General features: G+C 36.7%; 1 pseudogene; it reads left to right on the forward strand.

The window, feature by feature from the left end:
• Positions 1-13918, forward strand: part of LOC107024845 — a 119490-nt pseudogene extending 105572 nt beyond the window's left edge.
• Positions 13919-14122: the final 204 nt, after the last annotated feature.

The raw sequence follows: 14122 nt of genomic DNA on the forward strand, positions 1-14122 counted from the left end.
AATCAACGGTTGATTTAACGTCGTGGCACGATGCAAGACTCTTGATTACTCAAGCTTCATCAAGATGGTGTGCCTCAACCACTTCATTCATATTTTCCACATGCCCGAGGTAGATTTTGATTCTTTGTCCATTTACCTTGAACCTTGCACCCTCCTTGTTCTCCAACTCAACTGCACCATGAGGGAACACTTTAATGATCAAGAATGGACTAGTCCATTTGGACTTGAGTTTGCCCGGAAACAAGCACAACCTAGAGTTGAACAAAAGCACCAAGTCCCCAACCGCAAATTCACGCTTCTCAATATTTTGGTCATGGTACTTCTTCATCTTTTCATTGTAGAGGGCTGAACTTTCATATGCCTTCAAGCGAAACTCATCAAGCTCATTTATCCCATTTAATCTCTGTTCCGCTGCTTCATTCCAATCTATCTTCAATTTTTCATCGCCCACATGGCCTTGTGCTCTAACTGAACCGGAAAGTGACAAGCCTTCTCAAATACAAGTTGGTATGGAGACATACCTATGGGAGTCTTTTACGTTGTCTGGTAGGCCCAAAGAGCATCATCAAGTCTCTTTGACCAATCCGTTCTACTAGCATTCACCGTTTTTGCCAGAATTTGCTTGATTTCTCTGTTTGACACCTCAACTTACCCACTAGTCTGTGGATGGTAACGAGTGGATGCACTATGGTGAACCCCATATTTCTCCAATAACCCTTCGAACAACTTGTTGCAAAAGTGGGATTCCCCATCACTAATAATGGCCGTAGGGGTGCCAAACCTGGAACATATATTCTTTTTCAAGAACGTGGTGACACTCTTCCCTTCATTATTTGCAAGTGCTATGGCTTCCACCCATTTTGACACATAATCAACCCCACAAGAATATACTTCATCCCATGAGAACTCACAAAAGGGCCCATAAAGTCAATGCCCCATACATCAAACAACTCAATTACAAGAATGGGATTAAAAAGAGCTCTTGCCTTCTAGAAATACCTCCATCTCTTTGGCACCTATCACATGCCTTGGCGAACTCATGAGCATCTTGGTGGATGGTTGGCCAATAGTACCCACACTGCATTATGGGCAGTCCGGATACCACTATAATGCCCACCCACAGGCGAGGAGTGGCATGCCTCCAAAACGCTTAGCATCTCAACTTGCGGCACACAATAGCGAATAAGAACATCAGCACAACTCCTATATATGGCTCATCCCAAAAGAACTTTTTCACATCATTTATGAACATTTTCCTTTGAAGAAAGGATAAGTATGATGGAACTATATCACTAGCCAAATAATTCACAAAATCGGCGAACCATAGAATCAAGTCATGAGAAGCGGCCAATACATGCTCATCGGGGAAAGTATCATCAATTTCAAACTTTTCGCCCAACTCTCGCATAGCTTCATCCTCTAATCTGGACAAGTGATCGGAAACTTGATATTCAGTCCCTTTTCTATCTTTCAATTCAAAATCAAATTCTTACAACAGAAAATACCCATCTAATCAACATTGGTTTCGCATCCTTCTTTGTCATCAAATATCTCAAGGCAGAATGAATACTATGCACCATGACTCTCATGCGAAGCAAGTAGAAGCTAAATTTTTTGAAAGCAAAAACCACCGCAAAGAGCTCTTGTTCAGTCACAATATAGTTCTTTTGAGCTTCATTAAGGGCCTTACTGGCGTAATAAATGGGGTGAAGGATTTTATCCCTTCTTTGACCCAAAACTACACCAAGAGCAACCCTACTAGCATCACACATCACCTCAAATGGCTTAATCCAATCCAGGGAAATAATAATGGGCGCAGACACCAACTTCTCTTTCAACTCACCAAACGCCTTCAGACAGGATACATCAAAATAAAATTTACATTCTTTCTCAAGTAAATTGCACAAAGGATGTGCAATTTTTGAAAAATCATTAATAGACCTCCGGTAGAAGCTTGCATGCCTAAGAAAACTCCTCACACCTTTATAGAGATGGGAGGAGGAAGTCTCTCTATCACCTCAACTTTGGGTCAATCAACTTCTATCCCCTTATCTGAGATGCGATGACCCAATACACTACCCTCTTTCACCATGAAGTGTCATTTCTCCCAATTTAGCACAAGGTTGCAATCTTCACACCTTTTGAGAACCTCAGCAAAGTGACTCAAACAACACTCAAAGGAGTCCCCAACCACTGAAAAATCATCCATAAACACCTCAATAGTGTCTTCCACCATATCGGAGAATATCAACATCATACATCTCCGAAAAGTAGCCAGTGCATTACCCAACCCAAAAGGCATTCTCTTGAAGGCGAAAGTTCCATAAAGGCAAGTAAAGGTGGTTTTCTCTTGATAGTCCTCTACAATACAGATTTGGTTGTAACCTGAATAACCATCAAGGAAACAATACCACCCCTTTCCTGGAAGCCTATCCAATATCTGATCCATGAAGGGCATCGGAAAATGGTCCTTCTCAGTCCATGCATTCAACTTCCAATAATCCATACAAACTATCCATTCGGTCACCGGCCTCATTGGAACACGTTCATTCTTCTCATTAGGGACCACAGTCATTCCCCCCTTTTTGGGAACACACTGAACAAAGCAAACCCAACTACTATCGGCAATCGGATATATGACTCAAGCATCCAACCACTTAATAATCTCCTTCTTCACTACCTCTTGCATATGTAGATTTAACCGTCTTTGATGCTCAATACTTGGATTAAGATCGGGCATGATTTGGATTTTGTTTGAACAAATATCGGGTGGAATCCCAATAATGTCCGCAATAGTCCAAACAATGGCTCGTTTGAACCTTTTTAACACTTCTACAAGACACTCCACTTGATCCACATTCAAATCTGATGCAATGATTACCGGCAAAGTGTCATCTTTTCCCAAGAAAACATACCTTAGATGAGGTTGTAGAGCCTTAAGCTCCAATTTTGGGGCCTCCTCAATAGATGGTTTCGCGGATAGAGACTCGCGATGCTTCAAATCTAACTCTAACTTCTTTGGTTTCAACTGCACATCACCTCGATCAAGTGCCACAACCAATGACCCATACTTTTCAATACCATCACTCTCAAAATTCATGATCACTACCGCTAGTGCCTCAACACCAAGGCGCTCTTCAATTTGTACCTCAGACGAACTCTCAACCTTGTAGGATATCGTAGATACCGATTGGATCTCTCCACTCTGCTCCATGGACCTACAAATGTTGAAAATCTCTTCTTCATTATTTAGCCAAAACATCATCTTCCTTTTTCTCCATGTCAACCAAGGCATGATCCGTAGCAAGGAACGGCCTTCCAAGAATAATAGGTGGCCCTCAATGTCCACCTCACAGTCAAGAATCACAAAATTAGCCAGAAATATAAATGACTCCACCTTCACTAACACATCGTGGATTATCCTAATAGGCCTCTTCACCGTTCGATCGGCCATCAGTAACCGCATCGCAGTGGGTTTTGGGTCACCCAAACCCAACTTCTTGTAAATAGAGAGAGGCATGAGATTTATGCTTTCCCCAAGATCACATAATGCTTTAGCAAAGTGTAACAACCCGATTGTACATGGAATAGTGAAAGTGCACGGATCTTCTTTCTTTAGCACAAGAGACCTTGTCGCAATAGCACTACAATGTTGCGTCCGATCATCATCCTCAAAACTAACCGATCTTTTTCTAGTGACCATATCTTTCATAAACTTGGCATAACCCGGCATTTTTTCAATAGCTTCTATCAAAGGGACATTGATGGAAAACTTTTTCAACATAGTAATAAAAACCCGGTATTTACCATCCTCGATCTTTTTCACCTATCATTGCGGGAATGGAGGTGGTGGTCTAGGAATGGGAGTCACCTTTTGGGTATATCATCTTCTTTCCCCGATTTGTCTACCAATTCACCACGAACTTCCACTACCTCATCATCTCCTCTTATCTCATCTTATACGCTAGACCGCATATGTGGGTCAATGGTTTGCTTACCCCCTCGAGTGCTGACTACCATGCAATGTCCATCATTTTTTGGATTCCAAACGGTATTGCTAGGAAAAGTACCCGGTTGGCGTGGGTTCACGGTAGAAGACAATTTGGCCATTTGCATCAAAATTCTTTATTGAGATTACATGTGCATCCATCTTTTGCCCAATATTAGCTAAATCACCTCTCAACTCTTTGGCGTGCTCATCACTAGCATCAAACCTCCTCATCATCTTTTGCAACATATCCTCAACTCGCGCCATACTAACTGTTCCATCCCTAGGAGCAACTTCCCAAATTTGAGGTGGAACATAAGGCCCACTCCGATTATTTCTGTTACCATATTTACCCCGGTTGAAGTTGTTGTCGCGGTTGTAGTTTCCATCTCGAACATAGTGACCCTCTCAGTTGTAATTCCCATAGTTCCGAACTTGATTTCCTTGACCTTGGCAACAATTCTCCTGATTGGAGCCTTGGGCGTTCCGTCAGAAATCCCCCGTCTGCTCATTCACTGCATAAGAGTCTTTCTCATAGTAAAAGTTATCTACCGATGGTAGTGGCTTAGTCAAATAATTCACCGCATTCACTTCCTCTGCACCCCAGTGACATGTTTCAATACTAACCTAAGCTAAGTCCTCATTTGAGCCATCTCTTCACGAACCACATCTGCGGCCGGGTTGTGTGTCGCTTGCACTGCAAAGGTGTTTATCCCAGTGACCGACTTCCTAGTGCTCCAAGCCTTGTTATTTCAGGAAATTTTCTCCAACTTTTCCGCGATCTCTACATAAGTGCACTCACCATAAGAACGACCCTAAGTATTATCAAGTACCGCCTTATGGTTATCATCTTGCCCCTATAGAATTACTCTTTTAACGATTCATCATCAATGCGGTGGTTTGTGACAGTTCTCACGAATGAGGTGAACCTATCCCAAGAACTACTTACCGACTCCCTAGGCAATGCCACAAAGTTGTTCACCCTATCTTTGTGGTAAAGGTTTTTAGGAATCGGGTAATACCTTGCTAGGAACACATCCGTCAACTGCTCCCAAGTATAGATCAAATTATAAGGCAACTCAGTAGACTTTGCCATCAGTGAGAGAAGGAAGACCATTAATCCAATGATATCCATGTCCAAGTATTGCCTCCCTATACAACTCTTGCACACCGACCTCAATTTTGGCGATGTGAGCATGTGGATCCTCAGATGGTAGCCCCGAAAACAAACCTCTAGCGGAGAGCATCTGCAGCAAGCTACTAGTTACCACGAATGAATAACCTTGTGGCAGTAGAGGTAGCATAAGAGGTCCATCCGAATCGGGGATGTTAACATTGCCCCTATAATACTCTTGAGGGCGTGGGGTCGGAGGTTTTCTCCTCAGAGCTCCCTCATCAGGGTTTTTCACGATGAGCATCAACCGGTGGAGGATGTTGACATTTGATCCCATCGGCAAGGTTAGCAAGATTCTGTGGATCGTTCATTTTGCATAGTGTACGTTTCAGTTCTTGATCAAACCGAAGTGTTGGTTCTCCTCGACTCCGTGTACTTGGCATACACTAGTGCTAGACCTAAAAGACACAAAAAAACAAAGAAACAAAGTAAAATCAGGAAATTATTGACTAAAATTCAGTAATTGCACTTAAAGTTAATCTAAAAGCCACTTTCCCCGGTAGCGGCGCCAAAATTTGATACACTTAAATTAAACTTTCCTACAGAAGTATAAGCGGTCGTATCAAGTAGAGAACCCAATTGTTAAGTTGGGGTCGATCCCACGACGAAAATGGTTTAGACTTAACTTTAGTCTACGATTACGTCTATTTAGTCAAGTCATTTCCGAAAACATTTAATTAAGGGGGGGGGGGGGTTCTGAAACAAAAGTGTTCAATTATTTCTAAGTAAAATAAGTAGCAAAACTAAAACTTTGGTGTTTATCAAGTGATGAGAAAAACTGTGGTGTAAGTGTTCCCCAGAGGTTCATAACGCGGTAATACTAGCTATAACAATTCTTTTCTAGTGTCTTGTATGCAAAGGGGTAAGTTAGATATATCTAATTCCATGGTCCGAAAACTAGAGAATTTCACCCTGCACCTTGGTCCGGCTACGTGTGTCTAATTTACTAAACCTTACCTTTACCTCATGTTAAGCATCACTCAATGTATGGCTAACTTACTACTTCGCACCAATTGAATCTAGCCTATTAGATAGTGTCCACTAAATTTATGTTGATAATTCTTTTCCTATTAACTACCCCCTTGGTTTTGCAAGTAGAAATAGGGCAAGGTCTAACACGTGCACTCATTAAAAACACTTCTAAACGAAAGAATTATCAATACATGCAAGAATCTATTCTAGAATTGTTATTTAGCTACTTTTACCTTGTTAATTACCCATGGTTCCCACAACCCTAGTTGTGGATTTAGTTACCCATTCCTAAGAATACACAATTCATGATTGTTAAACAATAATTCATGTACTTACTTTGACAAGTTTGAAGAAAATCCAGAAATAACACTTGAAATAGCAAAATTAACTTGTAAATTAATTCCGGAAATTTGATATAATTGCCCAAGTTGCAAAGTCGATTCCCAAGAACTAAAGTATAAAAAATAATAAAAATTCTAACCCCAAAACCGAGGTTTTTAACCCTATTTATAATAACAAAGTCCTAAATTAAAAGGAGTTCAAAATAAGGAAAGTCTCTCTAGAAACGTGTCTTCAATCGACGACTCCACTGACAGTCCGTCGATGGAACGATGGAGCGTCGACTGCCTCCGTCGTTCCATACTTAGCATCTTCTTCAGCCTTCATCCTTGCATCTTCTCTGATCCAATCGACGGACCAATAGCACGGTCCGTCGATACACTTACTGTCCGTCGAGGCCTTCGTCGTTCCATACTTAGTTATTTCTTCAACACCGAATATTGGGACTAATCTCTGATCTGATCGAAGGTTTTCCAAGACAGTCCGTCAATCAGTCGACGGACCGTCGATCCTTCCGTAGCCCCACACTTGGTCAGAATTCTCCGAGTTGCTTCCAGATGCTCGAACCTTCAGACAATGGTCGCCACCTACGGTCCATCGATGGCTTCGTGGGTCACCTCTTCTGCACAATCTTCTGCATTTCTATTTTGGACAACTTTTCTGCAAAAACACAGATAAAACACATTAAAGTTACTACAAAAAGCTCCTAGACACACACTAAACTTCAGAAAAAAACATTGAAAGTACCATGAAACAACGGTACATCAGAGTCTCCCTTCATTCAGAGGACATCTTTATCATCGGTTAATTATTTTCTCTTAGCTTTCAATTGTTAGGATGATTGGGGGTCCGATTCCAACATCCATCTTTATTTTAGAGGCTTCATAGACAGAAATTGTTTGTTTTATGTAGTCATTTCATTTCATTTGTGAACAATAAGACTTGAAGTTGCCATATTGGCTAAGTATTACATTTAAAGTTATTTTTTGAGTTATCTCTTAAGTTCAAGTCTTCGGCTAAGTCAAGTAAGCCAAGTCAAGGGTTCGTTCAAGACCAGCAATGGTCACTGGGTGTCGGCCATGTCCAGTGGTGTAGGTTTGGGGCGTGAAAACTCATTTCAATGTGTCCATCTCTTTTGGAAGAAAATACATTCAGAATTTGCTAAGAAGTATTTCCTTGAGCCCGATGAAAATTTAATGCTTCATATTCTAGAGGGGTGGATCTTGGTCTGTCATATGCACTATTAGAACAGGAAATGCTAAAGTTTGTTCTGGTTGGAAGGCATTCGTCCTAGAAAATAAGTTGATAGTTGGTGATGTTTGTGTATTTGAATTGATTAAGGGCGCTCAGCTCTGTGTAGACATCAAAATATTTTGTGCAGCTGGGAGCACACTAATGTATGATATAGTCACAAAAGTGCCAGGAGGTTATGATAGTAAAAGGAAGGTTATCAAAGTTGATAACTATATTCCATGTTCTCAATCCAAAGTAGTCCAAACTAAGAAATTAAGACACCAGGCAAGGGGTTCATATGGTCTCAACTCAAAAACAAAAGGTGATAAATTCAAATTCTCCTAAAGATAGTCTTAAGCATACAACATTCGTTGTACTATCATTTTATTTAAAGTTATATTGGTTTTGAATTTTTCCAGAAGAACATGATAAAGGAACTGAGATTGATCATTCTTTTAAGATTTTAGGCCATTGTCGATTGGGACATGGAAGGAAAAGAAAGAAACCAGAAAAGGAGACAGTGGATGATCTTTCGGTTGACGTTCACACCAAAAGTATCAAGGTGGAACAGTCAGAAGAGGATGTAGATTCACTGTCTTTCTCAAGAAAACTCAAAAGTATGTTTACTCTGGCTTACTAATAGAATAGATCATCTGCTTCCATACCATTTTAGTAGCAATATATTGATTTTGAGTTTCTATTTGAAGAAAGTGGAGAAGGTTGTAGGATGCACACACAACAAACTGAGATGGCTTACGCTAAGACAATGACAGTACTGGACAAAGTAAGGACAATCGCGTATTAAAGAGCAAAAGCTTTCAAACATTAGAATACATTTGTTTTAACTTCTACGGAGCCATCATATATCTCGAAACCATACAATCTGGTAAGATACTTTACAGACTTGCCAATATTTTGATTTTTATTCAATCCATATGGATGCATCAGCTCATGCTCTATTTACCATCTACATCTCTTTTGACAGCACATATGTTTCTTATTTGCTTGGAAATATTTTCAAAAGAAATTTGGCGATTTAGTGCTTCATGTTCCTGGCAGGGGATCTTGGTATGTCAAATATGACCTGGGGATATCAGAAGAAACAATTCGCTTTACTTGGAGGTCGTTTGCGCTAGACAATAAGTTAAAAACTGGTGATGTTTGTGCATTTGAATTGATTAAGCGTACTCAACCCTTTTTAGATGTCACTATATTTCGTGCAGCCGAGAAGAAACCAACACATAAATAGATGGAGGTGTTTCTGATTTTAAAGATAAGATAACCAAAACTAGAATATAGAAGTTTATGTTAGTTGATGAAATGCCTGATTTACTATGCAAGACTAAAGGAGCATTCAGCTCAAAAATATCATTCAAAATAGTTCTATCTATATTAATATTCAGTTTAATTTACTAACCTAATATAAGAAAGATGTATTGTTGTACTACCGGATTGACAATTTCATGTTTCTTTTAGTAAGTGTTTTAATTTGATTGTTTTAAACTTTTTATCACTATCATTGCAATTGAAACTTAATGAAACTAAAGTAATTTCTCGTCCTTAAGACATGAGAGTTGAAAGGTATATTCACTACGTACTTTTTCTTAGTGCCTCTTGGTTTAGGACGAAACTAGGCAAAAGAAAAACCTAGTCACAAGGGCCAAGGCGAATGTAGTATATGTTTTGATTTTAAAAATGTTCATATAGTACATATACCTTTTTAAATAATTCACATCGATGAATAAACTCAAAAATTTAAATTGCTTAAAGTTTATTTCAATTACTAAAAAAAGATGATTCTAGAATCGCGTCAAGCGCGACAAATTTCACTAGTTAAAGAGAGTAAATAAGTGGTATTTAATAGGGTTAGGTGAATGAGTCTTAAATCATATATCATATATTATTATAAGAAGGAAGAATATAAGTAAAAAATTGAATTATAATTTTACCCCTACATTAAACTAAAATTATATATTATTATAAGTGGTAAGAATCTAAGTAAAAAGTTGAATTACAATTTTACTCTTTCATTAAATTAAAATTTTAAAAAGTATTTGATAAATTAAATAAATTTAACATGATAATTAATGCATACAATATTTTTTTCATCTTCCTCTAATGAATGTTTGACAATTTATTTCTTTTAAGAAAACTTCTATTAAATGATAATTTTGATGCAATAACTTATCCAACTCCCATTTAATTTAATTTTAGCAGAGTATAATAAAGGGTTAGTGTGGAGGATTATTCATTTTGTAATTGTCAGTTTACTTTTCAGTTTAAATGGTTTTTGACTTTTGACCTTCCTCTTGTAATACTAATAATTATGTATAGTTTCTTATATCTTTTATTGTGGTACATAAATGAATAGTTTATACTTTACCTCTTCTTTATGTTAGAGTTATTACCCTATACAAACTATTGATCGTTCTCATTTGAACTTGCTATGCTCCATACCTAATTTTACATTGTAGCATCATTTGGACGGGTACGTAATCAATTATTTTTCATGTTAAATCATTTTTGTGTTCAATTTATGTTTAATATATACTATTTAAGTTGTGTATTTATGTGTATATTATTTCTATGGAAAAAGAATATTGTACTTATACGTTTTTTATGAAGTATTTCCAACAGGAAATGTTTTTTTTTTCAATTGTTTCTTGGCATCCATATGATATGATGATGTAGTGATACAACCCATGTTAAATAGGTGTAGTATGATTTATTTATTTTCCCCCTCTTTCACTTTTGATGACCAATCTCTCATAATTTTATGATTTTGGTTGGTTAATGACCATGTCATTTTTTTTCTCGGGTGGATAAAAATATGTGCTCTAGACAATTATCCAAACATGTGAGTGTGATTATAAACTAAGAAATCTATTTGACAGGTACGGAAGCTTGATAGCCTTGTGCTTAGCTCCAAACCTTTGCTTGATATATCCTCTGTATTATCCAATTTAAACTTCTAGTTTAATCTCATGGTCTCTCCTAGAAAAATTATGAATCGAATCAAATGGAAGGCTATAATTATTGTCTTGAGATATCGAAGTACATTATATATCGTAATAAGTAAGAACATAACATAATATTGATTTCAATTTATTCCTAATGGTTTAACGATGTGTATTTATGTTAATTCTTTTAATATCTTTAACATTTAATGTATATAGCTCAATTAAATAATTTAAATGTATAGCATTGTAGCTATAAACATACAGTTGAATAATAATAATAATAATAATAATAATAATAATAATAATAATAATAATAATAATAATAATGGATAATGCACAAATGCACAAGTACCCCGTCAATCTATGCCCGAAATATCAGAGACACACTTATACTATACTAAGGTCTTATTACCCCCTGAACTTATTTTATTAGTAATAATTTTCTACACCTTTTTCAGCCTACTTGGAACTATCTTGTGGGTCCAACGCTGGTTGACTTCTTTTTTCAAGCTAGTGCCAAGTCGGCCGAAAAGGGGTATAAAATTACTTATAAAATAAGTTCAGGGGGAAATAGAACCTTAATATAGTATAAGTGTGTCGTTGAGATTTCGCGCATAGGTTGAGGGGATACTTGTGCATTTTCTCAAATAATAATAATAATAATAATAATAATAATAATAATAATAATAATAATAATAATAACAACAACAACAACAACAACAACAACAACAACAACAACAGTAATAAGAATAACAATAATAATAATAAGAACAACAACAACAACCACAATAATAAGAATAAGATGGAATACACGTGCAAAGCACGTGTCCAAATACTAGTAAAAGTCAAAAAGAACGAAAAAGAAAAAAGGAATTTGCTTATCATTCCAAGACAAAGCAATATAAAGTAGTCATCACAGGCATCATGTGAGTGAGATATATAATACAATCCTCGTGAGACAAGCAGTGCATTATCCTCGTGAATCACAATTCTATATATAATACAAGTTCTTCAACAATTTCCCATCCTATCATCGATCATGGTAAAGTCTTCTCCCAACAATCCTAAGTTCATCCAAATGATTACTTTCTCTGATGAATTATGTCATATCATAATTACTACTTGCAAAATTCTTTCAACTATGGAATCTGAATTGTGGCTTGTGCATCTGCAGTGCAAAAAGTTGTTTGGTTAAAGAGATTCTTTGAGCATTTGAGTATTGCAAAGAATTCTAAGGGTCCCATGATTTTATATTGTGATAATCAAGCGGTTACCGCATAACAAAGGATCCTAAGTATAACAGCAAGACCAAACACATTGATATCAAGTATAACTTTGTGAGAGACATGGTAGCAAGTGGAGAAATAACTTTGCAATACATTCCTACACGTGAAATGATAGTTTATCCTTTTACGAAGGCCATCTCTAGAGATTTTTTTTGAAGCGCGTGTTAAGTCTCTAGGTTTGCGTGGAATATGATGATATTAGTATTGTAAAATAACCTGATTGTTATAATATTCTTCTGTATAAAAATATTGAGTTTAAGTTCAAATGTAGTATGCATGTGATACTTTATAAGAAATAAAGTGTGTCGAACAAGTCGCATGATTGTCTCTCTCACACGAGCAATCACCTCTTACGTCGAGGAACATAAAGAGATGAATTTCACCACCATATTATGACTTGTTTTATGAGACACACAAATATTTCTCTAAAAATATGTGTTTGAGGATTACTGTAAAAGAGAAAGTAGGATTAAACATCTTGAGGTCTTTGAATCGAGGTCTGTACAATGTTGGATAATCGAAAGGATGAGATACATACACCAGTATTAGGTGAAAAATTTGTAACACGTGTTTCATACCACGTGTGTCAAGCGATACAAGGGTCAACGAAAAAATATTCCCTGCTTCTTCATTGTGTGAGATCCAGAAAAGTCAAATTGACTTTTCAATTAAATATCATTTGATCTTTTGCTATTTGAAGTGTCAATCATTGTTTCTACTTTAGCATGTTAATAATAGTCATGAATGATTTGTCAATGTAGTGCATGCCTAAGAAAGCAGTTGATTGGAGCAGATAGATTCGAGTAGAAAGGAAAGACAAATAAATAGATAATAAACTTATATACACAAGTCAGCTATTGCACTAACCATATTGATATTAAGTGTGAGTTGTGTGTATTAAAGTTAACTATAAACCAATTAATGTCCTTGAGTGGATGAGGGATCAAATAAGTAAAACTGAAGTAGTGAATGAAGTCTGGGGTTTGTGAGTAATAATATTCTTATCTAAGTAGTGAATTCCTTCCATATGTGATTGGATTCCTATGTAGGCCTTGTATAACCTTAAGGGTAAGCTCTTGATGCTCACAGGTCGCACTAACTATTTAACGTATGAATTGTGTGTCTAATTGATGTTGTGTTGGCTTAGCTCTCGTTCACCATGTGCAAAGTGGGACATGTAAGTTTTGGGTCATGAATCTCCCATGTGGATCGACCCGACCCGATCCAAAAATATTATCTGTAAATTAGAGATAAGATTTAACTTTAAAATAAGGGTGGAAATAGTTACTAGATAATTGATCCAATAAAAAAGAAACCTTTTTTTAATACAGAAATCTTACGCTCAGAATATAGAAGGGTAGAAACAGAGAAAAAGGGAAAACTCTTAACACAACATTTTTCTTAGAAAAGGACACTAACCAAAAAGATACTTAGTTTGTGGATCATTTCTTGTTTCCTTGAACTCAAGTTTTTCTTGGAGCAATTCTTCAAAGAAACAGATTCCGTCGATTTTCCGCTGCAAAATAAGGTACACAGTTGTCGACTCCGTTCTAAAAATTCTACAGTAAGGTTTAATAGTTTATACATTGTGTTTTCAGATTTGCTAAATTTTTACTTCCATTACAAACTAACTATGTATTCCGAAAATCTAATGATTGATGAATATGTTTATTAGACTATACCGTTGAGATTCTCCCAAAGTATAATCTACACAAAGAATATGACGTTTGTTCATGAAGAAGGAGTAGAATGGAGAGTGGAAATACAGTATAGTAGGAGTATGGTGATCATAAAATAAGGATGGACTACATTTCGAAAAGATAACAAGATAGCTAATTGTGAAACTTGTTACTTCAAGTTGATTTGGGGCCATATTGCAAATGTTATGCAGGTTCAGGAGATCCAACACCACATTACTTGCAATAAATTAGCTACAATTTCTTTGGATTGCATTCTGGCTATTTAAGTTTGTCTTAGGAAGATGCTAGGCAAATTTTATATTTGTTTGCTTTAAAAAGACAGATAAACTTGCACTTAATTTGTTTCTGCATAAGTTGTCTTCATATTATTATAAGTATATGCATTCATCAAGTGCTCTATTAAGCATTTTATTTTGCAAACGTTATGAAAGGTTACTCTTGGTTTGTTTGGGCTTATATATATTAAAATC

Source organism: Solanum pennellii, chromosome 7 (assembly GCF_001406875.1).
Source record: "Solanum pennellii chromosome 7, SPENNV200".
Taxonomy (NCBI): Eukaryota; Viridiplantae; Streptophyta; class Magnoliopsida; order Solanales; family Solanaceae; genus Solanum; species Solanum pennellii.